This window comes from Aptenodytes patagonicus, chromosome 13 (assembly GCF_965638725.1).
Source record: "Aptenodytes patagonicus chromosome 13, bAptPat1.pri.cur, whole genome shotgun sequence".
NCBI lineage: Eukaryota > Metazoa > Chordata > Aves > Sphenisciformes > Spheniscidae > Aptenodytes > Aptenodytes patagonicus.
The window spans coordinates 5,931,095-5,958,286 of record NC_134961.1 but is presented as its reverse complement, the minus strand read 5'-3'; the positions used below and the strand labels follow the sequence as shown (position 1 = coordinate 5,958,286).

General features: G+C 54.1%; 1 long non-coding RNA gene across 1 annotated transcript; it reads left to right on the top strand.

The window, feature by feature from the left end:
* Positions 1 to 584: 584 nt before the first annotated feature.
* On the top strand, positions 585 to 22,190 carry LOC143166440 (uncharacterized). Its single transcript, XR_012996400.1, has 4 exons — positions 585 to 778; positions 1,343 to 1,405; positions 6,414 to 6,585; positions 21,908 to 22,190. It is a non-coding gene; the product is annotated as an uncharacterized LOC143166440 (long non-coding RNA).
* Positions 22,191 to 27,192: the final 5,002 nt, after the last annotated feature.

Genomic DNA, 27,192 nt, shown 5'->3' with positions numbered 1-27,192 from the left:
AGTGGGGTCAGTGGTGAGGAGCTGCCGGAGAACGTGAGCTTGTGCCTGTGCGAGGTCCCTGTGCAGGGCTCACGAGGCGGTCCTGGTATCGTCTGTACCGGCAGCTACAATGCACCAACCCAGAGATTTCCTTATTCCTGGATCATTTCTAAATTGCAGTTATTTGTTTTAAAGTAGCCAACCTTCAGTCTGGGAGTTCCTGTAGAAAATAGGTGTATTCGTATACCTTCCCTGCTCCCAGCTGCTTTTAGAAGCTGGCTTTACTTTAACACATATTAAAGGAAAGAGCTTTTTTCCTTCCCAGTAGATTAAGTTTGGCTAAACAATTCAGTGTGAACTGCTGGGCATGAGGCAGAAACCTGTAGGCTAAATTACCCAGCTGCTATAAGTTTAGACCAGCATGGGATGAATTTCAGGATCGTATATTAGTTTTCATTTAATCTGATTATTCTGGGCTGGAGTTCCTGGAGGGTCTTCAGGTTATTGTCAGTCAAAAGAATCTTTAAAAGCTTCCATTTGCACTAAACTTTTCCCATTAGAAGTCTATTTTCATTATGGATCGATTTTTATTTTAATGAAAAAATGATTCTCCCAACCCCCTGCTTTTTTTTTTCTTCCCAGCTGGGGTTACAACTGAAGCCGCAACGGGGTCTTGCCACTCAAAATACCATTTTCCTCTTTTGCTGAGGCCGTTGGCTTGGTTGAAGGAGCTTGGGCAGACGACGAGGGGGCAGATAATGCGGAAAGGCACCTCCTCTGCTCCCAGCGATGCTTCCTGGTACCCGCCTCCTCATCCTCAAACCCTTCCCTCACTGGGAAAACGCCTTAAGTGGCTCAAATCCTGGGGGGATTTCTAGCTCAAAAGTCTCGGAGACTAATGCAGGACTAATTGGTCTTAAAAGCCCGTTGCTGGATGGCTCGGAGTCGCGCTTGTCAATTCACGGGCTTGTTTCTATCATAGAATCATAGAATCATCTGCTGCCTCCTCTCGGTTCCAGTTTGGGGAGCAGCGCAGCCTGGCATGGGGGGGGGGGGGGGGTCCAGCGGGAGCAGCCCCCTCCCCGGGGCCGGGAAGGCAGCAAACCCTCCACTTTGCAGTGGTGGGACCGTCCTTATCGGCTCTGCCCTTTGGGCAGGAGCGGCAGCTTTGTGGCACGGTGTGGCTTCAGGCTTCCCGGCGCCGAGCTGAAGGCACCTCCCGGGGGCATCCATCCCGCCTCGCCCCCCACGCTGCACGTGGGACGGCAGAGGGCCGAGAACCCACGCCAGGGCTGTGGTAGGAATAAAACAATACAGAGACATCCAGAAATAAATCCCAAACCCGTGTTCTTTATTTATGCAGGATTTTACATTGGATGTGCCGTCCTGAACCTTCTGGAGTCCACGTGCCAACCGTGCCGCTCCGGTAGGTGATCCCAGTGCTGACCCGTTGGGGGACCAGGACCATGCCAGCCTGGTGCAAGGCTTCGCGGGGACACCCACGTCCTGGTACCTCGTCACTGCCTAAAATCCTCAGTTTGCTCGGGTTTTGCACGCAGGCAGGTGTGGAGGAGGGAGCTGAGCTGCGGCGCCGAATCGTCCCTGTGCAAGTTGTGCCCCAGCCGTGATGCCGGGCACCACGTGGGTCCCCCCCGATGGCATCGGGGTTTTCCATCCCGCTCTGCCTCCTTCTTCCCCCAGCGGGCCGGCGGTTGGGACAAGCCCCTGCCTTCAGTTTTCCGCAGTTGGTGGGATTTTGCCATGCCCTTCACGTCACCGAAACGCCGGGTTTTCCCCCGTTTCCCCCGTCACGGGCTGGGAGCCTGCTTCCTCCGCAGTAGCAGCTCCGGATAAGATTGCACATTGCTGAGCTTTTCCCTGTGCGTGCCTGTTGCTGGGACAATTACACTAAAATCACACCACCTGCAAGTGGTTAGTTAGAATAATAAATAAGTGATAGATTATCAAATAAAGCATTGGCTTCAGATGAGGTCATCCTAGCACCGTGTCGTGGGTCTCGGAGGGTTTGCAGGCTGCTTTCCTGCCGCTGATGGGCTAAATAGCTCTTGTATCAGTCAATAAAAAAGTTGTAGAGATTAAAGAATCAATTAGGCATTAGCCAAAGGGGCAAAAGCGTAACCCAAACATGCTGATAAAATCCAGTAGGTGATTATGGGAATGGTTCTTATTTCATTTTACTTTAGAAAGGAATAATTGCTCGTTATAGAGCATGGAGTGACCTGGGCTGGATACTTTTCCAGCTTTATAGAGGAGGAAATCCTAGCGTTCGGCTGACAAATGCGGAGGCGTGCTGCGCTTTAGAGCTGAATGGGCATTTTTTGGATCCTTACTTTGAGAAGCATCGTTTTGTCGCTGCAAAAGAGGCCAGGGGAGCTCAGTCAGTTATTTGGTGCGGCCTCGGCTCAGAGCACCCTTACCCGTGCCGGTGCACGGGTTTGGGGTAAGGAGAGATGCTCTCAGGGGAGGCGAGAGGGATGGGACCCAACATCGGTGCCTGGGTATTTTGGAGCCCCGGGGCTCTGCTGCTTATCACACAAACTTTGATTAACCAAGTAAAATCTGATCAGCTGAAAAAGCATTTAGGGATGTATATGTCAGAGGTTTTTTTCCAATATTTACCATATGGCCTTCCATTTTCCAGGAACACACATCTGCAGCGCCGGCCCTGGCCTGGGCCGGCAGCTTGCGGTCGGGAATTGGGCTGCACAATGTCACGTTCTGCTAATTCATGCGAACATTTATTACGTGTTAGTCTAGTGCAAAGCCTTACCTCATTTTGAGCCAAAAACAGGGAGTACCCGCCGGGGGATGGCTCCTCGGGAAGGAGCGACCTGAGCATCCCACCCGGCATCCCCAGCGCTCGTGAGCCGCTCCGGGGATGCGGCAGCTCCAGAAACCCTGCAGGCGGGCTGGGGGATGAGCAGCAGGATGGGTCACTCTGGTTTTGCCTGTGTGTTTCTGCAGAATGGGGCATTCGCCAGATCGTTTTCCAGGACGGAAAGTTCAAATGAATTATCGCTTTCTTTTCCCGCCTCATATTAAGATGAAATGTTTGGTTTTACAAGGGGAAAAAAGCATGGATTGCATCGTTTCATGTCATTTCTGTTTGGAGCTATTTCTGAAGGGGAAGCATGATGCTTTCGAGTGGATTTTTAAGTCATTTCCACTCCACAAGAAGCACTGGCTGCTCACTGCTCCCGTCCAGAGCAAACATCCATTTTGAGATGGAGCAGCTCCCCGGGAAGGGCTGCTCCGCCTGCACGCTCGCTCCCTTTCCTGCTTAAAAGGGAGAGATTTACAAGCAAAAAAAGCAAAAACTGAGGCATCCTGCAGGCGCTCTGGGCCTGGGGTTACTTCGGAGGTGGCACGAGGACATCATGCCACGGGGACAGCAGCCGCCAGCGTTCCCTTTGCTGGAGCACGCCGTGCCAGTTCGCCTGGCCGGGTCCCGCTGCCTGCGCTGCTTCCAGCCACGCTCCCAGCTGCCTGGCCCTGCCTGGCCCTGCCTGGCCCTGCCTGGCCTGGGTGCTCATATATCCTTCACAAAGCATTATTTTTATGGCGTGCACATAAAGCGCACGCACAGTGTACATGGCCGCCGGGCTGGCAGTGCCTCTCAGCCCGTGCCGGCCGAGCCAGGAACGAGCTGTTTATTGCTCTGTGCCCTCGCCTTGCAGCTCCCCGTGTACGTGCGTGGGTGGGTGAGTGAGACGGGGAATTTGTTTTTCCCTTTGGGTTTTTTTTTTTTCCCTTTTCGCAGGTCGTATACCACCAGGCCATGCCGTGGCTGCAGGCAGATTGCCTTGTGTGGTTTTGTCTGAGGAACGTTGGAGAGTTTATCCCAGCTTGGCCGGGGAGGTGTTTGCTCCCCACTCGATGCAGGCAGGCTGGGGCAGAGATGTGCCGCGGCTAAGGCATCGCCTGGCCTCTCGTTTTCCACATGCACAAAAAAAATAGAACAAAAACCAGAAGCCCACGGGCTAGCTGCCCAGCCGGCGTAAAAGCTCTTGCAAAAGCTAGTTTTGCCCAGCTAGCGATGGACAGCCGCAGCGTCGGGAGGGGAAGAAACGCTCCCGGCTGGTGCGGGACCGGCCGCTGCCGCAGCGAGGAGTTGGGTTTCAAATGCAGGGGGAAAAAGAGCCCGATCCTCGCTCGGGGGCTATGCGCCGCTAATCCCCTGTTTATTCTCCGTCTAGCCCAGCCGCCCACACTCTCCTAAGCTTTTGTTCATTAACAAGGTCCAGGGTAAAAAGATACCTCTGCGGCAGCTGTCTGCAATGCCGGCGCGTGGTCCCTGCGCAGCCGGAGGAGCGGTTGGTGTCGGCACAGCCGCATCCTCCTCCGGCCCTCGACGCAATGCAAACTCCATCCTCCCAGAGCAGCTCCGGGTTCGGCCCTTTCGGGATTATTTCAGCTGAGGACCACGGCGTAGCCCTGCTGCTTGTCAACTCGGAGAAGGGCTTTATGGTTTTAAGAAAGTTGGCAACAAATAGGAGGGATGGGAGTTGAATCTGCGGGGTGAGCTCTGGCAGCCGAGGTAAGGCAAGATGGCTCTTGCGCTGGGTGTGTTAACCCTGCCAGGACGGCACGAGCAACCCCGGGTGCTGCCCCAGGGCTGGTACGTTTCATTGGCAAATTAATCTTTGTCTCCTGGGCCAAATTCGAGAGCCAACTGCTGCCCCGAAGTGATGGAAAGTGGGGTCTAAGTGGGAAAGCGGGATCTCCATGCTCCAGGTTATAGATCCAGTTTTGCTCCCAATAAAGTGTTGAAAGAGGCAAATCCCTTGTATATAAAATAACAATTATTAGTAGTAATTTATCATTAATCATTAATTATTAATAATTAATAATAATGCAAGTGCTGAGATACTACGGCAGATAAACATACTTTGGAAACAAAAGGCCGATCTATAAGGCTAGGTAGAATTGTTCTTATCTCCTGGAATAAAGTAACTTTTATACAGGCTAAGAAGGTTTTGCAAAACTTTAAACCAATTCAAGGGTGACTGAATTTGTATGGCTTCAGCCTCTGCGATGATCTTTGTCCCCAAACGGAGGGGAGATGCTGCCTGTACCTTCAACGGTTGTAGCACCCACATACGTACAAAGGTTGTAGCAGCCACATCCAGCCCTGCCTGCAAGGGAGCGCAGCAGGAGCCAAGCTTTGCCCCTTGAGCGGGACCCGGAGGTCAAGAACTGACACCAGAAAAGTCAGAAGTTGAGTCAGAAGACAAGGATGAGAAGTTGTGCTTCTCCCTGTCTCCAGGAAGGCCTTCGGCTCCTTTGGGAATGACCGCACCACACGGACAACCCTTGCCCCGAGACCCCTCTGCCGAGCCGAGCGCTCGCCCAGCCGGAGCCTTGCCGAAACCAGAGCCAGCCACAGCGATGCTAGACGTGCTGGTCACAGGGCGAGCCACGGGTGGCTTGGTTGGCTCCTTGAGACGTCCCAGCATCCCTTCCCGCTCGCTCCTTTTCTCTAATTAATTGCATTTTCTGTCCCTTTGTGGCGCGGGTGCATGCCGGCTGCGGAGGGGCGAGTGGGGAGCGTGCAGCTGTGGGCTCGGCGGCGGAGCAGCCATCTGCAGTGCCCGCCCGGGAAAAAAGCCTCGCAGCTGCATGCGCCTGGTACCGGCGGTACCCGGACGAGGTCATTCATCACCAGGAGCCCGGGCAAGGAAGCTTGGCAGGGAAAAGGAGGACGGCAACCACAGGAGGCAAATCTTAAAAATACCCTGCGACAGCGGGTGTTGTGTCCGCAGCCTCGGAGCTTGTTTCCTCTTGCTGTTATAGATGGGCAGGATGCGTCCGTTGTGTCCCGTGTGGGATGGGGCAGCCCCAACGCGCCTCCATCGAGCTGGTCCTGCCCGTCAGCGGGAGGAATGAGCACGGGTATCCCTTCCCAAGAAGGGTGGCAAGGGGGTGCGAGCGTTTAAATCGGAAACGCAGCACGTTGGGTTCTGTTGGGTGGTGATGGAGGGTGCCTTTCTTGGTGCCCTCACCAAGGCCCTTCCTTACCGTCCTTCCCTGGTCTGTAGACCCATCTGTGCTAACAGCAAATGACAGGAGAGAGCAAAATGTGTGAATTGAGCCCTGCGGGTACTTATGTGTCCAACTCCACTGGCTCTGGTTATGTGAAATGCTGCTGAAGGCTCTGACCCACTTTCCCAGTTGACTCTTGCAGCAGCTGAAGGTCCCCACCATGGGCACCACAGCAGCACGGCTGGCCTGGGAGCGAGGACACGGCAATGAGCCGAGGTCCCTGGGCTGGGGAGCTCACATTCGCCACCCCCAACCTGGTCCACCTCCCCAGTCATCATTGCTCGGTCTAGCAGAGGGAGCCAGCAGATGCCCAATGGTGATGTCCACAGCAGGCTCTGACATTGCCTCTGGTCTCTCTTCTTGGTCCCCAGTTCACTGAAGAGGAGAGTGGGTAATGCATGAGGAGCTGCATGAGGAACAGAGGGTGACCACCCCGAAACCCCACCTGCAGGTCCCTGGACACGGATGCCACCACCGGACCCATCGGTGGAAACGGCTTTGCTCCTGCCAGATGGGATCTGGTTACCTTTTCGGCAGAAAGAGGTGAGAGCCAGAGAGCGCGGCCACCCGGCACGGCCCCGGGGGGGACGGGGGACGGGGTGCCCACGCGGAGCAATGCGACTCGGTCCAACGATGCGTATCCAAACTGGTTTTCTCCCTGTGGGATGCCCCATCTTTCCTGTTTACTTGTTATTCTGGAAATAGAACAATAAATAATTTATCGCCGATCGGTTGGCGCGCGTCCGACCTGTCAGTTAAGTTGATTTTAACTGGCCAAGTGTCAGGGCAAAAGGCCAGGAACGCTGTGCTAGGGAACAGTCAACACCACAATTATAAGATTAACACCTTGTTTAGTGGTCAGATACTGTCAAGTGGTAAAAGATTGCTCCGGTTCGTCTCTATAGAGCATCGCTCACAAATTACCTTATTAAGCAGGATCTTGCTCGCGGTCGGCTCCCTGCACCTGTGTCCTCAGATATTTCCATTCATGGTGGAGAGGAGGCCAACACTCGGCCGGGGCTGCTGGGGGCTGCGCAGCTGCGGGAGCATTATTCCCTCTTACCATATTTGCATATCAATGAGCCTCTGATTAATATTTAAAGAGCCAGCTGTCCGAGCCACCTATGAAAGAAAAAAAGCTCTGTGAGGTTTTTATTTTTTTTTTTTTTTTTTTAGGGATAACACTTACTGCCCTTTATCAAGTATGCTTCATTTTTACCCCCCTGTTCTTTTATTTAAAAAAAAAAAAAAAAAAATGCCAGGGAAAAAATATGAAACGCCATTAACGAGTTATCAGTGAATGAGTTGTGCTGCTCTCAATGCTTCTCAGTCCTTTTGTGCCATAGTTGCAGCTGCATCGAGCAGGTTTTTAGGGGCAGGAGCCCGGCGCCGACGGGCGCCCATGGGAACTGTATCTACGGGCAGCTCAGCGCGAGCACGAGGCCTGGGAAACGGGCAGCGTCCCCGCGGGCAGGCAGGGCAGGGGCTGCCTCTCCTTTGCGGGATGTATTTCCATGCTCCCGGCTTCCCCGGGCTCCTGTGGCGGAGCCACGGCTGGTGCCGATGTCCCTGCGGTCCCCAGGGGGGAATGGATGCGGCGGCGTTGTGCTCAGCGAGGGAGGCTGGTGGTGACCCATCGGTTACAGAAGAGAAGCAAGACACAAAGCAATGCCTCGAGCGGGCTAATCAATTGAAATGCCATCGAAAAACCGAGAATTGGTATTTTCTGTGCCTCCCCAGCACTATTAATCGCCAGGCGGTTTTGTTTCCAGGCTTAAAAAGCTTCATTTTAATAGACTATTCTCTTGCCATTTTTTTTTTTCCTTGAGCATTTGTCAATAATCCTCCAACAGCGGCAGCTTTGTTATCCCAACTAATTGGAGTCAAGTAGGGCTGCGAGAAAAGATCGTTCACGACCGAGCCCTGGGAAAAATGCAAAAGGATTTTAATTTTCAATAAAATATGCAGATAAGTAGAAATTAACAGTGGGGAACGGGGTCTGGAGCCTGCGTGAATAATGTTGCTGCTCAGACGATGGCGGCTCGAGTGACTTAATGAGGACTCGAGCGGGTCGTTGGCGATGCCGGTGGCTCTGCGGGGCCGGGGGGGTGTGCACAGACCTGCCCCCCGCACCTGCATGGCCACCCACGGGAAATCGATGGCTCAGGGTACTTTTTAGTATTTTAATCGATATTTCTTGGGTGCGGGAGGTGAGCGAGCTGTTTATCTGTCCGGTCGTGCCTGGCTGCAACCGGTGGGGAAGTATTTCAGGTCACGCTTTGTTATTTTCATATACAAATGAGGGAAATTTGGGCACCCCTTCGCAGTGGGGATGGGATCACTGTGGGATGCTGCAGTTCCCGTGAGGCCAAGTACGGACACAGACCCTCTCTGCCTGCGCCACTGCCGGCCGCTGCGGATGCGGATTTTGGCCGGGGTGCCCTGGGCAGGCACAAATGTTTCTGCCGCGCTCTCCTGCCCATCGCTGCATTTTGACCCGGCTGGTGGCAGATGGTCTCTTCTGCTGGTGCAGCCTCCGGAGAGGAACCAGACAGTTGGGAGCAGAAATAAAAGTCCCTCCAGCTTCATGGAACGCGCAGAGGCTTGGCCGGATTTGCCCAAAAGGCCTCTCCTGATCCTGCTGCTGGATGCACTGGGACCGGGGGCAGCCGCACTGAAGTACGCTGTTTGCAAACGGGTTTTCAAAAGTGATGGGATAAAATCTTTCCCAGCGAGGGGCCATTCAACGCCTCCCGCAGCGTAGCCCTTACCACGGGAATTCGCCCAGGGCGGGGGGTGGGAAGGGCTGCCTCCCACCCACGTCCCCGGGCTGCTCTCCCTGCTCCTCCATCCTGTCCCCGGCTGCATCGGCAGAGGACCGGGGTGCTGGAGGGGGACCGTGTGCTGGCAGGGTGCTGCTTGCAGGGTCTCAGTGCTGGCTCCACGCCGCCAGCACCGCGCAGAACAGGTCGGTCCTGCCTTTCCCAGCAAGTCAGAGCGCTTTTTAGGAGGATTTTGCACAACTAGTGCCTCCCAGCAGCCGTGCCCCATCCCACTGCGATGGGCTATCCCGCCGGGCACAGAGGGGAGGGAGCCATACGAAGCTGCACGCAGCCGCCGAGGAGGTGTGGGCAGTTTCCCGAGGGCAGGATGGAGCCGGCTGAAGCGTTGGGGACCCGCTGGCCCCCACGCCAGCCCCCCTCCAGAGTTAACAGCCCCTTGGGGAGGGGGACAGCTGAGCCGTCACCTGTTGGAGCTCAGACGCCGCAGCTGCGCCCGGCACCACCCGGCTGCTTTGAACCCGCCGGATTAGGCAGAGGAGCGTGCCACGCACACACTTGTGCTCCGCATGCCAATGCCTTCCTCCTCCTCCTCCTCCTCCCGGCGCTCTGCCGGCCACGTGGCCGCAGCCTCCCCGACCCGACATCTCGTCCGTTCAGCATCTTCTGCACCAGCTCCTCGCTGCTGGTTTGGGGACAGCCCGGGGGTGGCGGGTGGCAGCGAGCCTTCGGGCCCTGGGGGTTGGAGCCCCGCGAGCCAGCAGCTGCCGCCCCTGCGGAGCCCTGGGTGGGAGCAGCGGGGATCTGCTCTCGGCTGGACCGGGCACAGCGGTGATGGAGGTGGGAGGACCTCTGGGTGGGGGTCAAAGCACCTTCAGCATTTGGGACACTAGGTTCAGATACGCTGAGCTTTATCCTTCTTATCTAAAACAGATAAAACCATAGGAAATCCCGGGCGGGGAAAAAAACAGGTTTTAACTTTGGGAGAGCCAGAATCTGCATGTGGACACAGCCCAGTGCCCAACTGCACATTTTTTTTCGACTCCACCTTTTCCCATCATGTTCCCTACTTCCCACCGTAGCCCTCCCAGGAGAGGACCTGGGGCGGTGGGACTTCATTAGCAGGTGGGTGACGGCCCCGGCTCTGCAGATGTCCCCTCTGCGGGGCGGCCGGGGTGCACCCCTCTTCTGTTGCCTCCCATCTTGTGCAGCCGCTGCATTTCCAGTTGGGGTGAGTCGGGTCCCCCAGTTTGGGTAGGGTGCCCCCGGTTTGGGTACATGCTGCTCTGTGCTGCTCTCCCTTTCGCGGTGACGGTAGAGCGTGGCTCGTGGTGGGCGGCTGCGATGCGCGTGGGTGGCTCCGTCTGCCATCACGGCACGTGTTGCGGTGATGTTCCCAGCTCGGCGGAGGACAGATGGGGACATCGGGCGGCCGGGTTCTCCATTCGACCTGAGTACCACCCCCATCCCTTTCCATCCCTCCCTTACACACGTGCATGACACCTCTCTCCTCGCACCTCTATTTTCTCTTGTTTTCCTCAATCCGAAATTCAAACCCACGGAGACAGACAGGCCCGTTCCGCAGTTTGCCGGCGGCAGCCAAGCTGTCCGCGTGCCCTCGCCGAGCTCAGCGCCACGGCAGGACGAGGACCAAGGCTTGGCCTCGGTCCCTGGGGGTGTGTTTCTTGGAGCGCAGGATTTGCCCTTTGCTTTTAAAAGCAGAGAGGGAATGGTTTGGGTCTGTTGTGGTTTTTTTTTTTTTAAAAAAAAGCTTTCTTCCCAGTACTGTACTTTTTAAATTACCCAGTTTCGCTATCTGTTCCCCACGCTCATGCTTTTGGTCTATTTAAGAGCAAGAGTGTAACATTAAGGTGATTTATAGCAATCTCTGGAGTGGAAGGGCAGAGACTTGGGTATTTTTTTCCTTTTCTTCAGGTGAAAGAAAACCTCGAATGTTAACTCACGAGACATTACAACGACTGCTCCGTCAATCCTTGATTTACGAGCTCAAATTTATGAGTTAAAAATTATTATTCCACTCACATATATTTTTTCCCTTGGCCGTTTTAGTGCTTGTGAAAGGTGAGGGGTTTGACAGCTCCTGGAAACAAAAGCCTTTAATATCTCCCCGAGCGAGGCTCTCCCAGGCAAGAAGCGAGATGCCAGGAGGGCTTTTCCTCCCTGCTGCAGATATTAGTCACTCCAGGCCGGTCTTAACCAAACAGAGCAGAAAGTTTGCTTGAGATAAGCCAGGACTAATTAGCAAAGTCCGTTCTTGGTGCCTGGGGAGTCCCCTGGGATTATCCTTGGCCGGATCAGCGCTGGGCTGGAGGGTGAGGCTGGGCACGGAGGATGCTCATCACCCCCCTGACATTTTCGGACCCCTCCCAAATGTTTTTGGAGACCTCCAGACTTGCTGATGGGGACACGAGGGGACTCGGGCTGTGTGCTGCGTGGCCCTCCTCCGATGTTGCTCTGGGATTATTTTTAATCACTTTGGTGAAGTAACTCTCCCCTCCTCCATTCCCCGAGTGACACCAACGTTTTGGGCCTAAACTAAACTGGCAGCAGTCTTTAAAATATAACATGCGTGAAATACCAGGGAGCAAAAAATATCCTCTTTAAAGCATATGTCGCGCAGTGGCTTAGAGAGCCGGGGGATTAAAACCTTAGTGGAGCTTGGGAAATAATGCCAGAGCCCCTGCTGCACTTCATTAAAGTACATTTTTGACGCAGCTTGCCTTATTCAATAACAATTTAGTTGACCAAAAACTGAATCGAAAGGGACAGGCAACCGTGTAGCATTTTGTTGCATTTTCATTTTCAGCATTTTTTCACGTCAATTTGCCATCTGCTGCCCCAGCGGCTGGAAGGCAGCTATGCTCTGCCAGGGGCAAGGCTGAGCCCGTCTCAAAGCGGTGGAGGGTTTGTGTGTCCCCCCGAAAAAATTAGATGGAGTTGGGGTCGGGCTGGTGCTCCCAGGGGGTTGGCTGGGCTGGATGCTGAGGCTCACCACCATGCCCACCTCCCCATCAGCTTCTCCACTCAACCCACAGCCATAAGCCTCACTCGTGAGTCCTAAAATTTTGCTCTGGCCACGCTTGGACAGGTTGAACGTCTTGGGTTTCCCCTCCATCCCCACCTGTCGAGACTTAACCCCAATGCCCATGGTCGAGGCAAAGACCAAACGGCTTCAAAGCCGTCGGGATGGCTCCGCGGTGGGCGCAGGACTCCATGGGGTGGATGAGGCTTCACCACCGTGGCCAGCATTGCGGCGGGGATGCTGGGTTGGCTTCTGGTTTTACTGGCCGTGAAAATGAAATGTGCGGTTCTAAGTAGTTTGAATGGCAAAGCAGAAAGGAAGAGTTTCGCTGACCTTGGCTGCTTCCTGGGGGAATTCCCATTTTGAGGAAAAAGGTGGTTTTCTGCTGGAAAACATGCTTGGAAGGGGAAGGAGCAAGGATGCCTTGGTCTGTGCCTTACCCCCAGGAGGGACTGCAGATGATCCTGGTGTAAATCTGTCACTAAGGACATTTCGTGGTGCGGGGGGCAGGAATCCCACAGCCCAGGGACGGCGTTACTGACACAGGGAAACTCCAGCAGCTCTCAATATATTTGTGTTTGGTGTTTCCAAAACTCTTGAAGGTAGTCCTCCACGTTATGGAATTTCACTGGGAGAAAGGAGCCAATTTCAGCCTGGAAGGGCACGAAACGGCCGCTCAGATGGTGTCTAATTGTCTTCATCTCCTTCCTCCGCCCGCTCCTGAAGTCGGGCGGACTTTTCTTCCCACAAATTGGCTCAGAAAGAAAAAAAATTGATCCCAGGTTGAGATTTTTGTATTTCAAGTATTTGGGGCTTGTTTCTCTGTAGCGCAGAGGGAACACTGCAGCCGGGCAACCGAGGGCCTGGCTCTGTTCATTTAATATTCCCCTCTCCAACTCAAGTGGCTTAAAGACGGCACAGCCGGGCAGGGCGGCAGGAGGTACCGTGCGGTGGGGGACGGGGTATTGGGGGACATTCCCGGCTCTTCTCCTTTGCCTGAGTCCGTACGGGGTTAACCTGCCTTAGGGTGCATGTTTTCGGGTGCAGAGCCCCTTCGCCTGCCCATGGGTAGACCAGGTGCCCCACTCTGTGCCACCCACCTCCTTCAAGGTGCGCACAGGGAGTTCACGGGAGAGCAAGCACCAAGGGCAGTTAAACACACAGAGGTGTCCTCCGGCTTCAGGTGCCTCTGACCATGTCTGTTCCCTCCTGGTGCTCCAGTGGTATCCGCCCATCAAAGACCAGACACTGGGCTAGAGGGATGCTTGGGATCCAGCCAAGTCCTTACATTCTCCTCCGCCTACCCACCCCATGCATCACAGACCGCTCTTGGCCATAGCCCTCCTTCTGCCAGGCGAGCTGGGGAGCAGGACAGAGTTATGGGTCACGCGAAGACACGAGTGATGCTCCTGAGGTCAAGCGAGAGCAGGAGGGGTCCCAGGAGAGCCGAGCAGCCAGGTCCAAATATGGATCCACCATGTGCATCTTCTCCAGGAGCAGCCGGCCAATGTTCCCACAGCGTGTGTCACGGTTCCCTGAATAACCAAGGCGTTCATACAAACAAAACAAAGAAACCCTCCGTCTCTCCGGAGACAAGTCACAAACAGAGAGCCAGGCCAGGCCCATTGATGGAGCTGGATGCAGTGAATCACTCAACCAGCTGTAGTTTAAGCAATTTGGGTCAAATATGCACCCTGGCGTCACGCCACCGACTTATCTTGCGTTTCACTTGTTGTACCTCAGCTCAGGGTTTGCCTTACAGTTGCTTTTAGTTAACGGTAAATTCTTCGGGGTTGAAGGTCGGTACCTGCTTGTGCAGAGTTACCTAAGGAATCTGCTGTGTTGGTTTTATTCCTATTATGATGTCAGTTTTATTCCTGGCTAATTTTTATTGCAGCTGAACAGAAAGGACAGCAAGAATAGTATTAGCAAAGAGCTTTACTGAGCTATTAATGTTCCCCGTGGGTGCAAAGTGAACTTAGACACTCAACAAGTGTATAAACGGGTCCATAAAACGTGCCCGGGGTATCCCAGCGGTGCAGCACCGAGGGGCTGCGGGGAGACTGGCCCACCTCCATGCGCAGGCGAGGGCCTGAAGCCGAGGGCTCGGTGCAGCTCTGGCTTAGCGAGGCTGGGCCCAGGGGACCTTTCTCCAGGATTACATCAGTAGCATGAGGATGCTGAGTGTACTGTCTGGGAATCTAGAAGGCGAGGGGTTTTTTTTCTTTGAGATTATGTATATGATAAAATATGTTCTTCTGACTCTCGGGCCGCCTGCAAAAGGGGCTGTGCTGCAAAAGCGACGTCACCTGATTTTCCAGTACCTGGGCGATGGCAGCTCCGTGTGCCGAGGCAGCCGCGGGGCTGGGCTGGGGCTCGCTCCCCTTCTCCGCGTCCCTGCCCGGTTTGGTACCCGGTGGTGCTGCGGGCAGAGACCGGGTGGCCGCTCTGCCCTGGGCAGGGAGGTGTGTGCGGTGCTGTCTTCTGCAAAATGGGGTCAAAAACCGCCCCGCTCGGGTTCACCGAGCTGCTGTGCTCTGCTGCTCCGGGGATTGTGCCGGGGGTCCTGCGCCCTCGGGGACTGTTCCACAGCTATGGCAGGGGCTGGGGTGCAGTGGAGATGCTTGGCCAGCTCTACATGCACGGGTGCCACTGTGAGGATGCTCTGAACATAAGAAGCTTGGCTAGGGCGCCTTCATCCGTGGTGTCCGTATCTCCTTAGCGCTGCTCATGCTGTTTGGGTGATGCTTTAAGCAGCTGTGGGATGCAGCTTTGTATGGCAATAAAACCTGGTGTTTCCCAGCATTCCTGATGGGGGATTTTACCCCAAAAGAGAGAGCGAGGCGGGAGAAGGAGCAGAGGGGGTGCAGCTGGGAGCCCCCCTGAGGCTGCGGGGGCAGACGGAGCTCAGCACCCTCCCCCGCCGAGGACTGGGGGAGTGAGCAGGAGCCCCATGGGGATGGGCAAGCGCTGGGAGGGGGAAGGCAGAGCAGGACTTTGCTTATCAGCTCTACACTGAGTCCTGTGTGCAACGCAGGAGCAAAAATGGGGGGAAGAGAGCAGGCCAGGGGCTTTCCCTTCGGGAACAAGCTGCTTTGCACAAGTGTTTGCTAGTGGGCTGGGGAGAGGCAAAGAGGATCCAGTTCCTAAATTGGAGGCTAGCTGGAAAATGGAGGTCTGCCCCCGGGCAGCTGGGGATTAGCCGTGGGGATCTGTGGAAGGAGGTAAAACGTCGGGCTTCCTTCGGTCAGGATCACAGGGACATAGTTGAGTGCTGGCCAATGCATCTCGCAGGCCAGCGCTCCGCAGACAGACTCCACCTCCCGAAACAACCGCATTGCATCGGGCTTGGCAGCGCTGCTCCATCTGGCAGCCCCCTCCCGAACAGGCTCAAAACTGAGCTCATACGGAGTCAGAATAATCTCTCGTCCCAGGAGGGGACAAGAGGAGGGGAGCAGGACCCACATAATTTTTGGTGTTGGTGTTGGGTCTGTCTCGCAGGTGCAACACCCCCAGGAGCACTCAAATGGGTGGGAGAAGGGGGACTGAGCTAAGCATCACCCTCACCCTTGGTGCAGAGTTTGTGGAGACCCTAGTCATGACCCTTAATCTCCTTCACGAGCCTTTCTGGATGGAGGAGGGAAATCGGGACAACTCCTTGCCCCTGTTCCTGACCCAGCCTTGGCACCCACCAAGCCCACCCAGGGCTTTTGGCTGGTGGGGAGGGATGCTCAGAGGGACTGGTTTTTCCAACCAGCATTGCTGGCCAGCTGAGCCCGGGGTGTGCTGAGCAGTGAAGCTTCTTTAAAAGCCCCCAAAATTTGCTCTGATTCAATATTTCAGCAAGAAACTGAAATTTTAGTATGGGCGAAAAAACAGAATTAAAATGTCAGTGGGGATCTTTAGTAAATCATTCAGATCCTCCATCCTTCCCAAGTACAGAGGAGGCTGGAGTTGCTCCAAAACTGCAGTTTTAACCAAAAGAAGCTAAAACAAACAAACAAAAAAACCCAAAAAAACACTTGGCCGTGTTTTTCATCGTCCCCTTCCCCCTCCTTTTTGATCGCCTCTGTCTTGTACAACCCTGGTATGGGCAGATAACTGAGGATTTCACCCATCTTTTCAAAGTAGCGTAGAGGAAGAAAGCAGCCTTTGTAAAGGGGTTTCTGAAGTTCTCTGTTCTGGGAAGGTTAGAAATAGCACAAAAACATCCTTTCTCACTATATTGTGTCGCTTCCAGCTCTAAGCTCCACCACGACCCAGATGTTTAGATGCTGATGCTGAAAAGGAAAATAAGAGCCATGGCGAGAAAGCCAGGAGAGTGGGGATGCTGCGTGAAATTTGCTTCTAGAAACCTGCACTGCTTTGGGTACAGTGTCTTTCTTTTCAAAGCAGGGAAGAGAATTAGAGGAGAGTCAGACATTGTGAATTAATATCTTAATTCAGTAGGCATAGTGATGACTGTTAGCCCAACTGCACATCTCCTTATGGGCAGCCGTGTAGTTTAGCTTTAAGATAATATGCATGTTCAGCCTCGAATGTATTCAGGGTTTGGTACTATCAAGCATTTTTTTCTGCTTTTTGATCTGATTCTCCCTTTTTCACCGCATTGCTCCCAAGTTTTCCCAACCTTGGGACAGTTATTGGTGTGAGTGCATCGGTCTGCTTTTAAAATTATCTTTATTCAGAAGGAGGAGGGACCTCCTTAGGCGGATGTATGGAATAACTCTGTTATTACCTAATTGATTGGACAAGGAAAGTTAAGTGTGACACTCCTCTTCATTGTCCGTATCCTCTCTCTAATTATCCCATCTCAGCAAGAACATCTCCGAATGTCCAGTCCATAGTCCCCTCTAATTGTTCTGCCTCAGCAAGAATTTCTCCAAATGTCCAAGCTGCTAATCCGTCCCTTCCAGAGGGGTCTCGACATGGGGTTTTGCAATCAGCTTAAGCCGAGCAAAGTCCACGCTGATGTGGGAAGGGGGTGTCCCCCACCTCTCCCGGCCCGCGCGTCCCCGCTGTGTTGGCATCAGTGTCCGTCCAGCTGCCGGGACGTGTGTCCAGCTGGATTTTTGTGCTGGAGAAAGGGGCTGGGACCGGACTGAGTGCACCCAGATGTCCATGGCACGGGGGAGGCTGCAGCACCGCTGTCCCCCCGCCCTGCCAGCTGTCCTGGGCAGAGGGATGTTAGGAGGGGTCAAGGCACCGTCTCCCACCCGTCCTAAACCCGCTGCTGCCAGAGCACAGGTTGTCCTGGCCAAACCCCGGAGCAGGAGGTGGGAGCTGAAATCGTCTCTGCTCTGGCAGGCAGAGGAGCGAGACGAACTGCTCCGGCGCTGACTTTTCGGAGCCTGAGCCCTGGCTCTCGCAGCACGCCTGGCTATGGGCTCGTCCCGGCAGCGGGGCCCCGCAGCCGCCGCTGCGGAGAGGAGAAGGGACATGTCCGTCCTGCGCTCTCCTGCCTTCTCCGAGGGATTAGGGCAGAGACCGGGATGCTTTAAAAACAAAGCCTCGAGTCTGCAAAGGTTGTGCTGCTGGAGCAACAAAGCTGATTCACCGTCTGCGGTGGCAGGCAGCCACGGAGCAGCAAACCATATGGTGGAGCTGGGTGGGAGGAGGAGCTGGGCTCCGTGCTCGCCCGCAGACCCCGGGAGTATGTCATGCAAGGGTCCCCGGGCGCCCCGTGTGGGATGACCCGCCCGGGGAGCCTGCACGTCCCTGCCCCGTGGTCAGCCTCCAGCTCAGAGCCTGTCCCCGGAGCACGAGCGGTGGTTATTGCTTTGGAAGGATGGGCTGCGGGTCAGTGGTTGCAGGGAAAATCCCGCTGCCGGCTCCTTCACAAGCTGCCTGCGGGCGGGTGGATGGGCGCAGTGTCAGAGGCTTGGCTGTGCCGGAGAGGACACCCCCACCACCGCCCCGGGCTTGCACGGGGCCCAGCTTGTGCTCATGTGTGCTGCAGGTCCCCCGCCGTCACGCTGTCCCCAAGCACCCTCCTCGCCGCCCTGACCTCCGCACTTCGCCGAACTGGAGGGCGGTCAGAGACCCGCACGGTTTCTCCCCATCCCCACTCCCACCTTCCCTTTCCCCGCTCGTGCCTAATTCAATTTGCTTCTCCCGAAACAGCTCCCCATAGCTTGACCATTAACAAATGGAGTTGGCCAGAGGCCTCGGTGACCATTTGCATGCTAAACCTGCTGCCGCCGCTGCCTGCCAGCTGGGCCCCGGGCACCCGCGAGCTGCGCCGGCGCTGCCAGCATCCCGCTTTCGGCGCGCCGCGGAGAGCTGCCAAATCGCAGCGGCGCTGGTGCCAATTCAGAGAGAAAGGGGCGAGGGAGCCGCACACAAAGAGTGGTTTATAGCCCGGCCGGGCACCTGACACGGGGAGGAGGGAGGGCTGAGACGTGCTTAGCCCTGATAATCCCCGGGTTGAGTTTAATATATAATTTTTTTTTTTTTTTAATCAAAAGCACAGCAACAGCTGGGGCTGAGGCTTTCCAGGAGATGAACTCATGAACAACTGTTCAAAATAACTTTATTCGTACTGCTATTAGATCAGTCCACTGGGGAGCAACCAATTATTTTTGATTACTCGAGGCAGATAAGGCTGGGGTAGAGCCGAAAACCGTGCGCCGCAAGGGATCAAGGGCACCTCGTGGCTTGGGCACATCGGCTGTGCTGCTCCCTGGCAGGTCACGGACACCCAGCACCCGTGGGAGCCCCCAGCACCCATATGAGTCCCCAGCACCCAACCGAGCTCCCTCCGCAGTGCCAAGGGATCGTGCTGGGGGAAGCACAGCAGGTTGGGGTTTTTGCATGGGGTTTCGCAGGTGCGCACTGTGCGGGCGTGCAGGAGGCAGCAGGCATTCGTGTGCTGCGGGCGGGCTGTGGGGATATTTGCAGGCAGATGTGTGCCATTTCCGCCTAAAACCCAATTAACAGTGATGCTGCAGAGCTAATTAGCCTGTCCGAGGTTGGTCTGTCCATCTTGTTCATAAGCCCCAGAGCCGGCACGGCATCAGCACAGGGAAGCATGAGGGGTTCGGAGCAGGACAGGTCCCTTCCCAGCGGCCGAGGCGAGCAATGCCCAGACTCGTGGTGCAGCGGCGCCTGCGGCAGCATCGCGGGCAGCGCGGCTCCCGTGTACCCCTGCCCGGGGGAGCATCGCAGGGGTCCGAGCAGGGCAGTGCCCGGTCGCTCGCCCTGTTCCCATCCCGCAGACCAGACTTAAAGTGCTTTCAGTCAGCTGAGGCCAGTGCCGGACATTTTTGCTTTCCAGCATGACATCAAGCAAACCTGAGTGTGGATCTATTAGCCAGCAGGATAATCTCCCGAGGGAAAGAAAGGTGGAAGCTAAAACACTAAAAACTGGGCTGCAGGGAACAGCCTGCACTGGCCAGGAGACAGACTGCATGATCTAATAGGTCTTTTCCATTTCTCGCTCCCGTGATTCAAGAAGTCTTGTCACTAGGGATTTTTTTAAAAATAGACTGCATGAAACAGAAGACGGTGGATGTAGGGATCAGTCCTGCCTTGGCTGGGAGGCAGGTTGGTCTAACAGGACTTTTCCATCGCGCTGTTCCATGATTAATCGAGACAAGAAAAGAAAAGAAAAAGGAAATTGATAAACACAACAGTAATTCCATCCAGGGTTTGCCTTACTCAGGTTATTATAATCCTGACATCATGTCTTGAAAAGAAGACTGGAAATAAATCTCTAGTAGATAATATCTGCTCGCTGGGGATGGAGGGGTGCACCAGGCTGCCAGGGGCATGAGGAGTTAATGCCTTTGGTGGTCCCTTCCCCAAAAAGCTGTTTCTCCCGATTTCTCTGGGTCTCAAACCAGAAACAGGAGCACGCGGCTTCCAAAGAGACCTCGCACCTTCTTCTGCCTGTGCTCCTCAGCCCTTCCTGCTAAAATCACCCCCCACCTTGAGAAAAGCATTTTCTGAAGGGATCTCGAGGTGGTTGGGAAGTTTGTTTCCTGCCAGGTCATTTAATCAGGACAAACACTGGGAAGTTTGGGTTTGGCTTCAGCTGTGGGGGTGTGCAGTCTCCGGACAGCAGTGGTCTCCCAATGGATGCTCCACCACTGGGTCCGCGTGGGAGCAGGTCCTCGCCCGCACTGCGAGCTCTCCGGGGAGACCTCGGATTCCGACCAGCCTGAGCTATAGCTATTCCCGGTGGTCCCACACGCCGGAGGTGCAGCTCAGGTGAGGCAGGATGTCTACGTGATGCAAATCAGGATTTTTTCTGTCCCTTTGGCCTTTATGGCCGCTACTGTGGATAGATGTGAAAGACACGAGCGAGGTCGCTCAGAAATGTGTCTTAGCCCGCAGACCCCTCTCTAGCCCTCAGTGATGGTGCTGGGAACTCAGAAATCGCCATTTCAGGGAGGCAAGTGAAATATTCTCCCTTTTTTTCCCTAAATGGTATCCACTAATGGAAGGTCTCAGTCTGGAACTGATTTGACTCCAGTCACCAGAGCTGCCGCTACCGGGGATTTCGTAAGAGTCCGCAAGGCCTTTAATCTTTTCCTCTACAAATAGGTATGATGTAAAACCCAAATCCTGACCACCTCGTGGTTAGGAGTCTTGTGGCACTTGCAGCTGGAGCCGGGAGCGTGAGCCCTGGGGTCCTGGCCGATCTCCAGCCAGCGAATTTGTGTCCTGTCTCCGCGTCCCCCGCAGCTTCATCCGTGGAAATCAGAGCTGCTCCCGTCCAGTCCCGGCCGCTCCCGCCGCACCACGGCGCTCGCTGAAACAGCCTCCGCATCCTGCCCCGGGGAAGGATGCATTGCAGGGGCAGGGCTTGCTTTTTTGCTCATTTAGTTTCTTCAACAAGCGATTTTTTGCCTGTGAGCACACCCTCCGCTGCTTTTCCGCAAGCAGCCCCTGCGCTGCCTTCCGCCCCTCCTAGGGCTGCTGCTTGTCGCTCTGATGCAAAATCGCAAACGAAATCCCACCTGTAAAGGCAAAATCCAGAGGAAGACACACAGCTCTGCTGCACCCTCCAAAGGTCTGACCGTCTCCAGCCCAGGAAATTCCCTGGCTACATTCGGACCCGGCGCAAGGCTGAGTGCCTCTGGGTTGAAACTTGTGAAAAAAAATATTGCAATATTCAGAGAGCAAAGGTTTGAATATTGCACCCAGCAGGTCCCACACAGCATCTCGCTGCAGCCTTGGCAGATGGAATAGATACTAATTTCTTTTAAAACAGCGGCCCAGTTGCTCACTCGGCACAGGTCGCGATGCAGAGGTGGGCTATCATGGCATCTTTAAAAATCCTCCGCGTCCCCCAAGTTGCGATCTGCAGGCGACAGTGCCCTCTAGCGCGGCCCGGCCCCCCCCCCCCAGCCCCCTTTAGCACCATGAAATCGGCAGCTTAACAGGCAGGACCATGTGCATGGCAGCCCCCTGCCCACACGCCCCGGCTGGCAGCACCCTCACCTGCTGTCTGGGGTTTCATTTTTTTCGAAAAAATAAGGATCCTCAGCATCACGCTTAATTTTTTTATTTCACCCTCCCGCTGCTGGGTGCAATCCTGACCCCGCTGTAGCTGGCACCGGTGTTTCTGCCCGGCTAAAGGCGCCTGCTGGGGAGCCCCAGCCCCGGTGATGGGCTCTCACGTTCTGGGGCTGCTCTGGGTGCTCAGGGCAGTTTCTCGTTCGGGAACGCTTTTGCGTGGGGCTGCCCTGGGGTGCAGACGGGGCGTCGCAGAGCAACGTGGCACCGCGGGTGAGCCTGGCACCGTGGGCGTTCCCACCCACCGTCACGGCCCCTCCAGTTGCTTCCGACACTTTGGTGCTACTGCGAACGAGACTCTGGCATGCTAACTAGTGACACAACCCCCGAGTGGTCGGCATCTTAAGATTTTTTAGGTTTGCAGTTTGACTCGATGATCTTAACCCATCGTTCTGGGTGATGCCTGGAGATGTCGGGGACTGTCAGTCTTGGGTGTTATCCCTGCTGGCTACCCCTGCAGGGAATTTCCATCTTCCCCTTGCCGATGGGTTTTTTTTTTTCCCCACTCTTGTGCTTGCAGCTTTCTCAGAGGACAAGGAGGACGGGGCGGACGAGGTCTGCAGCATACCAGATCCTGCACAGTCGTGGAGCAAGCCGTGACCCCCTTTCTTCCAGCTCGGGCACTACGGGGTGCCCCATTACCTGCCCTCACCCTCAGCCTCTCCAAACTCACGGCTACTAGGACACTGGCCCGGTGAACTGTGAGCATCCCTGGATGATGCTACGCCTTTACGAGCATTTAATTAATTACACCTCCCACTAGCACTACCTGCCTTGCTTCACTTCTCTAGCTCGAAATCTTGCCTGGGGATGAGAAGGGACGTGGCCGTCTGTCCAGGACCGCCAGGCACCCACGGCCACCCCAGTCTGCGCCGTCCTACTCACTGCGGGGCTTTCACAATAACCTCAGCCAAACAACATTATATTCTGCTGAGGAAAAGTCTGCGTTTTCTGCCTAGCTCTCTATTAAAGCAGTCTGGAAGTGGGAACTGAACGCTCCCAGCGTGGCACGAGCATGGTGCGAAAAGTAACTCCCTTTGCCAGAGCATCCCTCCGCTCTCCTACCTGGGCATGACAGAGGCAGGGAGGTCTCCAGGAGGGGTGTAGGTGCAGATGTTTAATAACACCAGGACACGGGCAGGGTCGTTAGCGTTCACGGCTATCGGCGCTGTTTAACCACGCACATGTTTATTTTCTTTGGCTCTGGCAGAGAAATGTGCTCCTTGAGGACTTTTCATTAAGCAAAAAATTTATGAGAGAGGATGAAAATTGTGTTTTACTGTCTGAGGTCTCGGTCAGTGCTGTTTCTTCAGACGTTTTAGTAATTCATCTTGGCAAGGACTGAGAAAATTTCTCCAGTGAAACAAAAAATTTAACTTCCACATTTGGAGTCAGTTGCATCAGCCGGTTCCGTCCCCAGCATGGACCGATGCCCGGAGCAACGACCTGATCCCCTGGGGATTCAAAACAAAACCGAAACACCTCACAATTTATGTCCAGTGAAAAATAACGTGTACATGATGTAAAGTGTTATTGGGATTTGATGCTAATTTTAGTGGTCACCTTGGCTGCGTTTGAGGAAGTTGCCAGTGCTGCCAAGAGCAAATTTACCTGATGATGAATGAGGAATCGGAACATAAAATAAATAAATATCAGCAACACCTTTTCTTTCCTTCTTTTTTGGCAGATCGGTGTCATCCAAGGTCACACATTTGTGCAATAGGAGAACTACTGCCAGAGCTTAGCGCTTTAAAATCATGTTTAAGTAAAGAGCAGCATCTTGAAGTGCTGGATTTAAAAAGAAAGACTAAAGTAGAGTCTCCCAAAAATTCTTGCCCATTGGTTACATTTTCATGTCGGCGTTAATCTTCTTCCCTCCTTGTGCTCAGGCTGGAAGAAGCTTGCCATGAACTTCTGCAAACATTCCTTGTTTTCCTCCTCGAAACCAGGCCTGAAAACTCCCGTGCCGGGTACCGACTGCTCTGTATTTGACCTTTTTCTCCTGTTCATGGAAAAACTTTTGAAAAGTTGTGCTCCGAGATGGAGAAAAAGAAGGATTTTTTGACAAAACGCAAAAAATCTCAACAAGCAGGAAAACCTTTTGTTTCCATCAGCAGTTTTCGGAGAGCGGGAATGGTTCCTGGCCAACTCTCAGCATAAACTGGAGCCAGGCTCTGCTCGAAGGGAGGCAGAAGCTCCCTGCGGAGAAGCTCATCCCAGAACGGCCCCAGGCAGGGGGTCGTCTCCGCTTCCCTCTGAAGCACGCTGGCCACCGTCAGAGGACGGATACCGGACCGCAAGCCTGGGGGAAATACAGCCATTCCCACATTTTTACGATTTCTTTTAATTACTCCAGGCGGGAGTTTAGAAGGAATAAGTGTTTTCAGGCCCATGGCACTGCAGCGATGGGAAGCAGAGCATCGGATGCTCGTTTCTCCGTGTGCTTCCCAAAATCCAACGCAAACCCTCTTGCAAGTTAAATCCGCCAAATGGCTCGGGAGCAAAACGGGCAGGAGCCCCCCTGAAGTGACCCCTGGTCGCGCGGGCTCAGAGGGCAGCAAGTGTCACTGCCTGCATTCCCAAGCCGTTGCTAATTACTGAAAGCATTTTATTAAAAAAAAAATAAAAAAGGCAGGAAGTTCCCCCATTAAAAACCACAAGTTTTATTTGCATGTAATACCAGCCATTCTGTGGTTTTGGAGATGGCCTTTAAAGATTTGGGGGTTATTTTCTTTTTTATTCCCCCCCCTCAAAAAGAGGATGAGGAAAGGAGATGTGTAAGGTTACAGAAATAACACAACCTACAAAGGGAGGCGGACGGAAAGTTTGCGTTACGTTAAGCAGGAGAGACGGGGCACAGCTAAATTTATAGCAACCCTCAGAAAAAATGATAAATGGAAGCTGTAATTTTTACTGGGGGGGGGGGTGCAGATCACGGGTGAGGGAACAAAATAATAAAAAAAGCATAAATTAGAAACGTCGCTTGACGGTTGAGAGTAGAACGCGTTTGGCTCATATATAATGCGAGTTTCTTCTGGAACATGATCCAGGGCAGTGCACGGAAATTACCTGCAAAAAGATCTTCTATTAAGTCATGTTAGGGTGAACTTTCTCTATCACGGCCCCGTCGACCCCCGAGAGGGGCGGCTGCGCTTTGCTTCCCACCGCTCCCAAACCCCTCCTGCAGCAACTGCCCATGCTCGACCGTCCCACGCTGAGCTGCTCCGGGTCAGCCTCTCCAGATATTTAATACATACAGGATGAAATTCGTCATGCAGGGCCAGTGCACAATTTGAGCCCAGTACAAGCCTGGCGAGACGCTCTGTATTTCTCCTAATGGCCTTAGGAGAGGTTTTGCTGGCTGTCGGGCAGCTGCCTGTTTGTGCACCCATCCGGCTGCACCGGGTGCTGGTCCCCGGGATGTAGGGCCATTAACGCGCTGCCCCTCGGGGCCACCGGCTTTTACCCAGCAAAGGGAGTACCCGTACGGGAGCCTCCGTCGCTGGGAGAGTGCGGGAACGTCCGCCCGCGCAGCCGGGAGGAATCCCGGCGCTCCGAGGATGTTTCTTCCCTCCAGCCCCAGGCTGAGGCTGCTCAGCGCATTGTCCGCAGGAGCCAGCGGGACCCCGGCTTGTCCCCGGCGGAGGTGCCCCGTGGAGGAGCTGGCGGCTGGTTTCCCGTGGGGTAAGAGCTGCCTTTGGAAGGCGGCGGGCAGCGGGGCTCCTGCCTGCCCCGTCGCCGCAGACCTCTGCTTCGACAGGGACTTTCTCATGTGTCTGCCAGCAAAAGCAGTCCCAGGGGAGACAGGAGAGGGGGGCGAGGGCAAAGATTTTACCAGCAGAGAAATGTTGGCACTGTGTTTGTAAGCCTCACCCTTCCCCCTTCCCAAAAAAAAAGAGAAAGCAGGATGAATCCTAGCCCTAACAGATTGTGAGTTTAATATAGGCAGAGCCCCCCACCTCTGCCCAGGTGCCGGCGCTTGTGCCCAGCCTGGAGCCCAGCGTCCCAGCCAGGTCCCAGATCTCCGTGGACGTGTCTGTACCACACGCGCTACCGGAGCCCCTTGGCTGCAATGGCTCGTGCAGAACATCCCTTCTTTCCTTGCTCTGCATTTCAAAAGGATGAGCATCCCTGGAGGATTTTATGGCTTACCATATGAACGGAGTGACTCCAGGTCTGCATGAGCGAATAAAAGGAGTGGGAACGAACCGAGCATCTTTCCATGACACATTTCCACCCACCACATGTTTCTCAAAGAGCAGCAGACTCGCAGCACCCCAGACTTTCCAAGTCTTGTCCTGACAGCCAAGTTTGTCTCTAAACCTGCCTGGTTTCTTTGGGTTTGAGTCCATCTACCAATCCCTTTTCTGATGCCAGAAATGCCTCCACGAGCCAAATTTCCCTGGTAATTGTCCTTTGGATTAGTTTGGAAAATTGCATAAGCCCTGGGTTAGAGCTGGCTGCGTCTCTCATCCGAGTGCCTAAGGCTTCATGGGGCAAAGACTAAAGAGCTGCGAAATGCAGAGATATAACAGATGTTGACATGTAGTGAAAATACTAGACGCAGGAGCCTAAGATAATAAATCTGAAAAATTAACACGTAGGAGAACGAAAAAAGGAGCAATATGTTTTGGTAATCATTCTGAACTGCTGAACCCTTCTCCTGCAGTTCAAAAATCTCTGGTATTAAGCAGATGTCATTCAACCAATGATTAACACATTACCGAATTTCTCCAGTCATTTAATAAAAGTTTTACATAACATGCAGGTAATTGCTTCCAAATGTCAAGGTAACAATGTGGGCTTCTATGGATGGCATTGTTTCCAGCATCAGGTGAAAACCCCTCTTGTTGCCTTGATATCAGGCGAAGTCCCGCTGCGAAGACCCCGCGCCTGGCCAGCTGCTTTTCCCGTCACTCGTCTGAATGCCAGAGACAAAGAAACAGGCTGGGAAGAGTCAAAGCCTTCGATCTGGGAATGGTTTCTTCCCTTCAGATGTCTGTACGGGCAGCAAACAGGCCTTGTGCTCCAAAACTGTGGCACGGGTATGTCTTTTCTGCAATTTTTTTTTTTCTTTTTACTTTTCTTGCTAGAAAATCTCATCGCTGCTGGGTGCAAGGAGGTGATGGAAAGAACAGGGTGACTGGGAAGGTCTGGGCAGCAGTGACGGGGTGTTGCTCTTCACAGCAGCCCTTGCCGTGAACCCAACCCATGCTCAAAATCCGAAATCATCCATCATGAGATCAGGAAAAAAGTCATCGCAACCAGTTTATTTGCTGGAGAACTGTCCTGATGTACAGCCGGGGGCACCGCCGGCTCCGAAGGGTGCTTTGAAGCAGTGCAAGATCTCGCTTGTTATTTCAGCGTCGGTGCAGGAGTGAAGCGTGAGAGTGATAGATGCCTGGGGACAGGGGAGCCCGACAGGCTGCAAACTCTGTGCAGACTCAGAGAATTGCTGGCTAACGGCTTTCAAGGCTGCAAATGAGCTTCCCAAATTATTAGAGCTGGAGAACAGGATACTTTTAAAACAACCAATCTGTCATAAGACGTATCCTGTATCTGTCAGAAGCCAGAGTGACTCCGTTGGGGGAATCCATGACAAAAATCTAGGGAGGGCTGTAAAAAATGCATGTTGATGCGGTCGTTTTGACATGACATTTCTTTTTAGGAAGTCTTAAGTGATTTCTGCTGCCACCGCAGGTAGCACGTGCCATGTCTGCTAACCAGCGTCTCCACTATGGCTCTCACTGCTGCTGAGATGAGCAGGGCTGAGAAAGCAGGTCTTGCGGGCGGAGAGATGTGTCC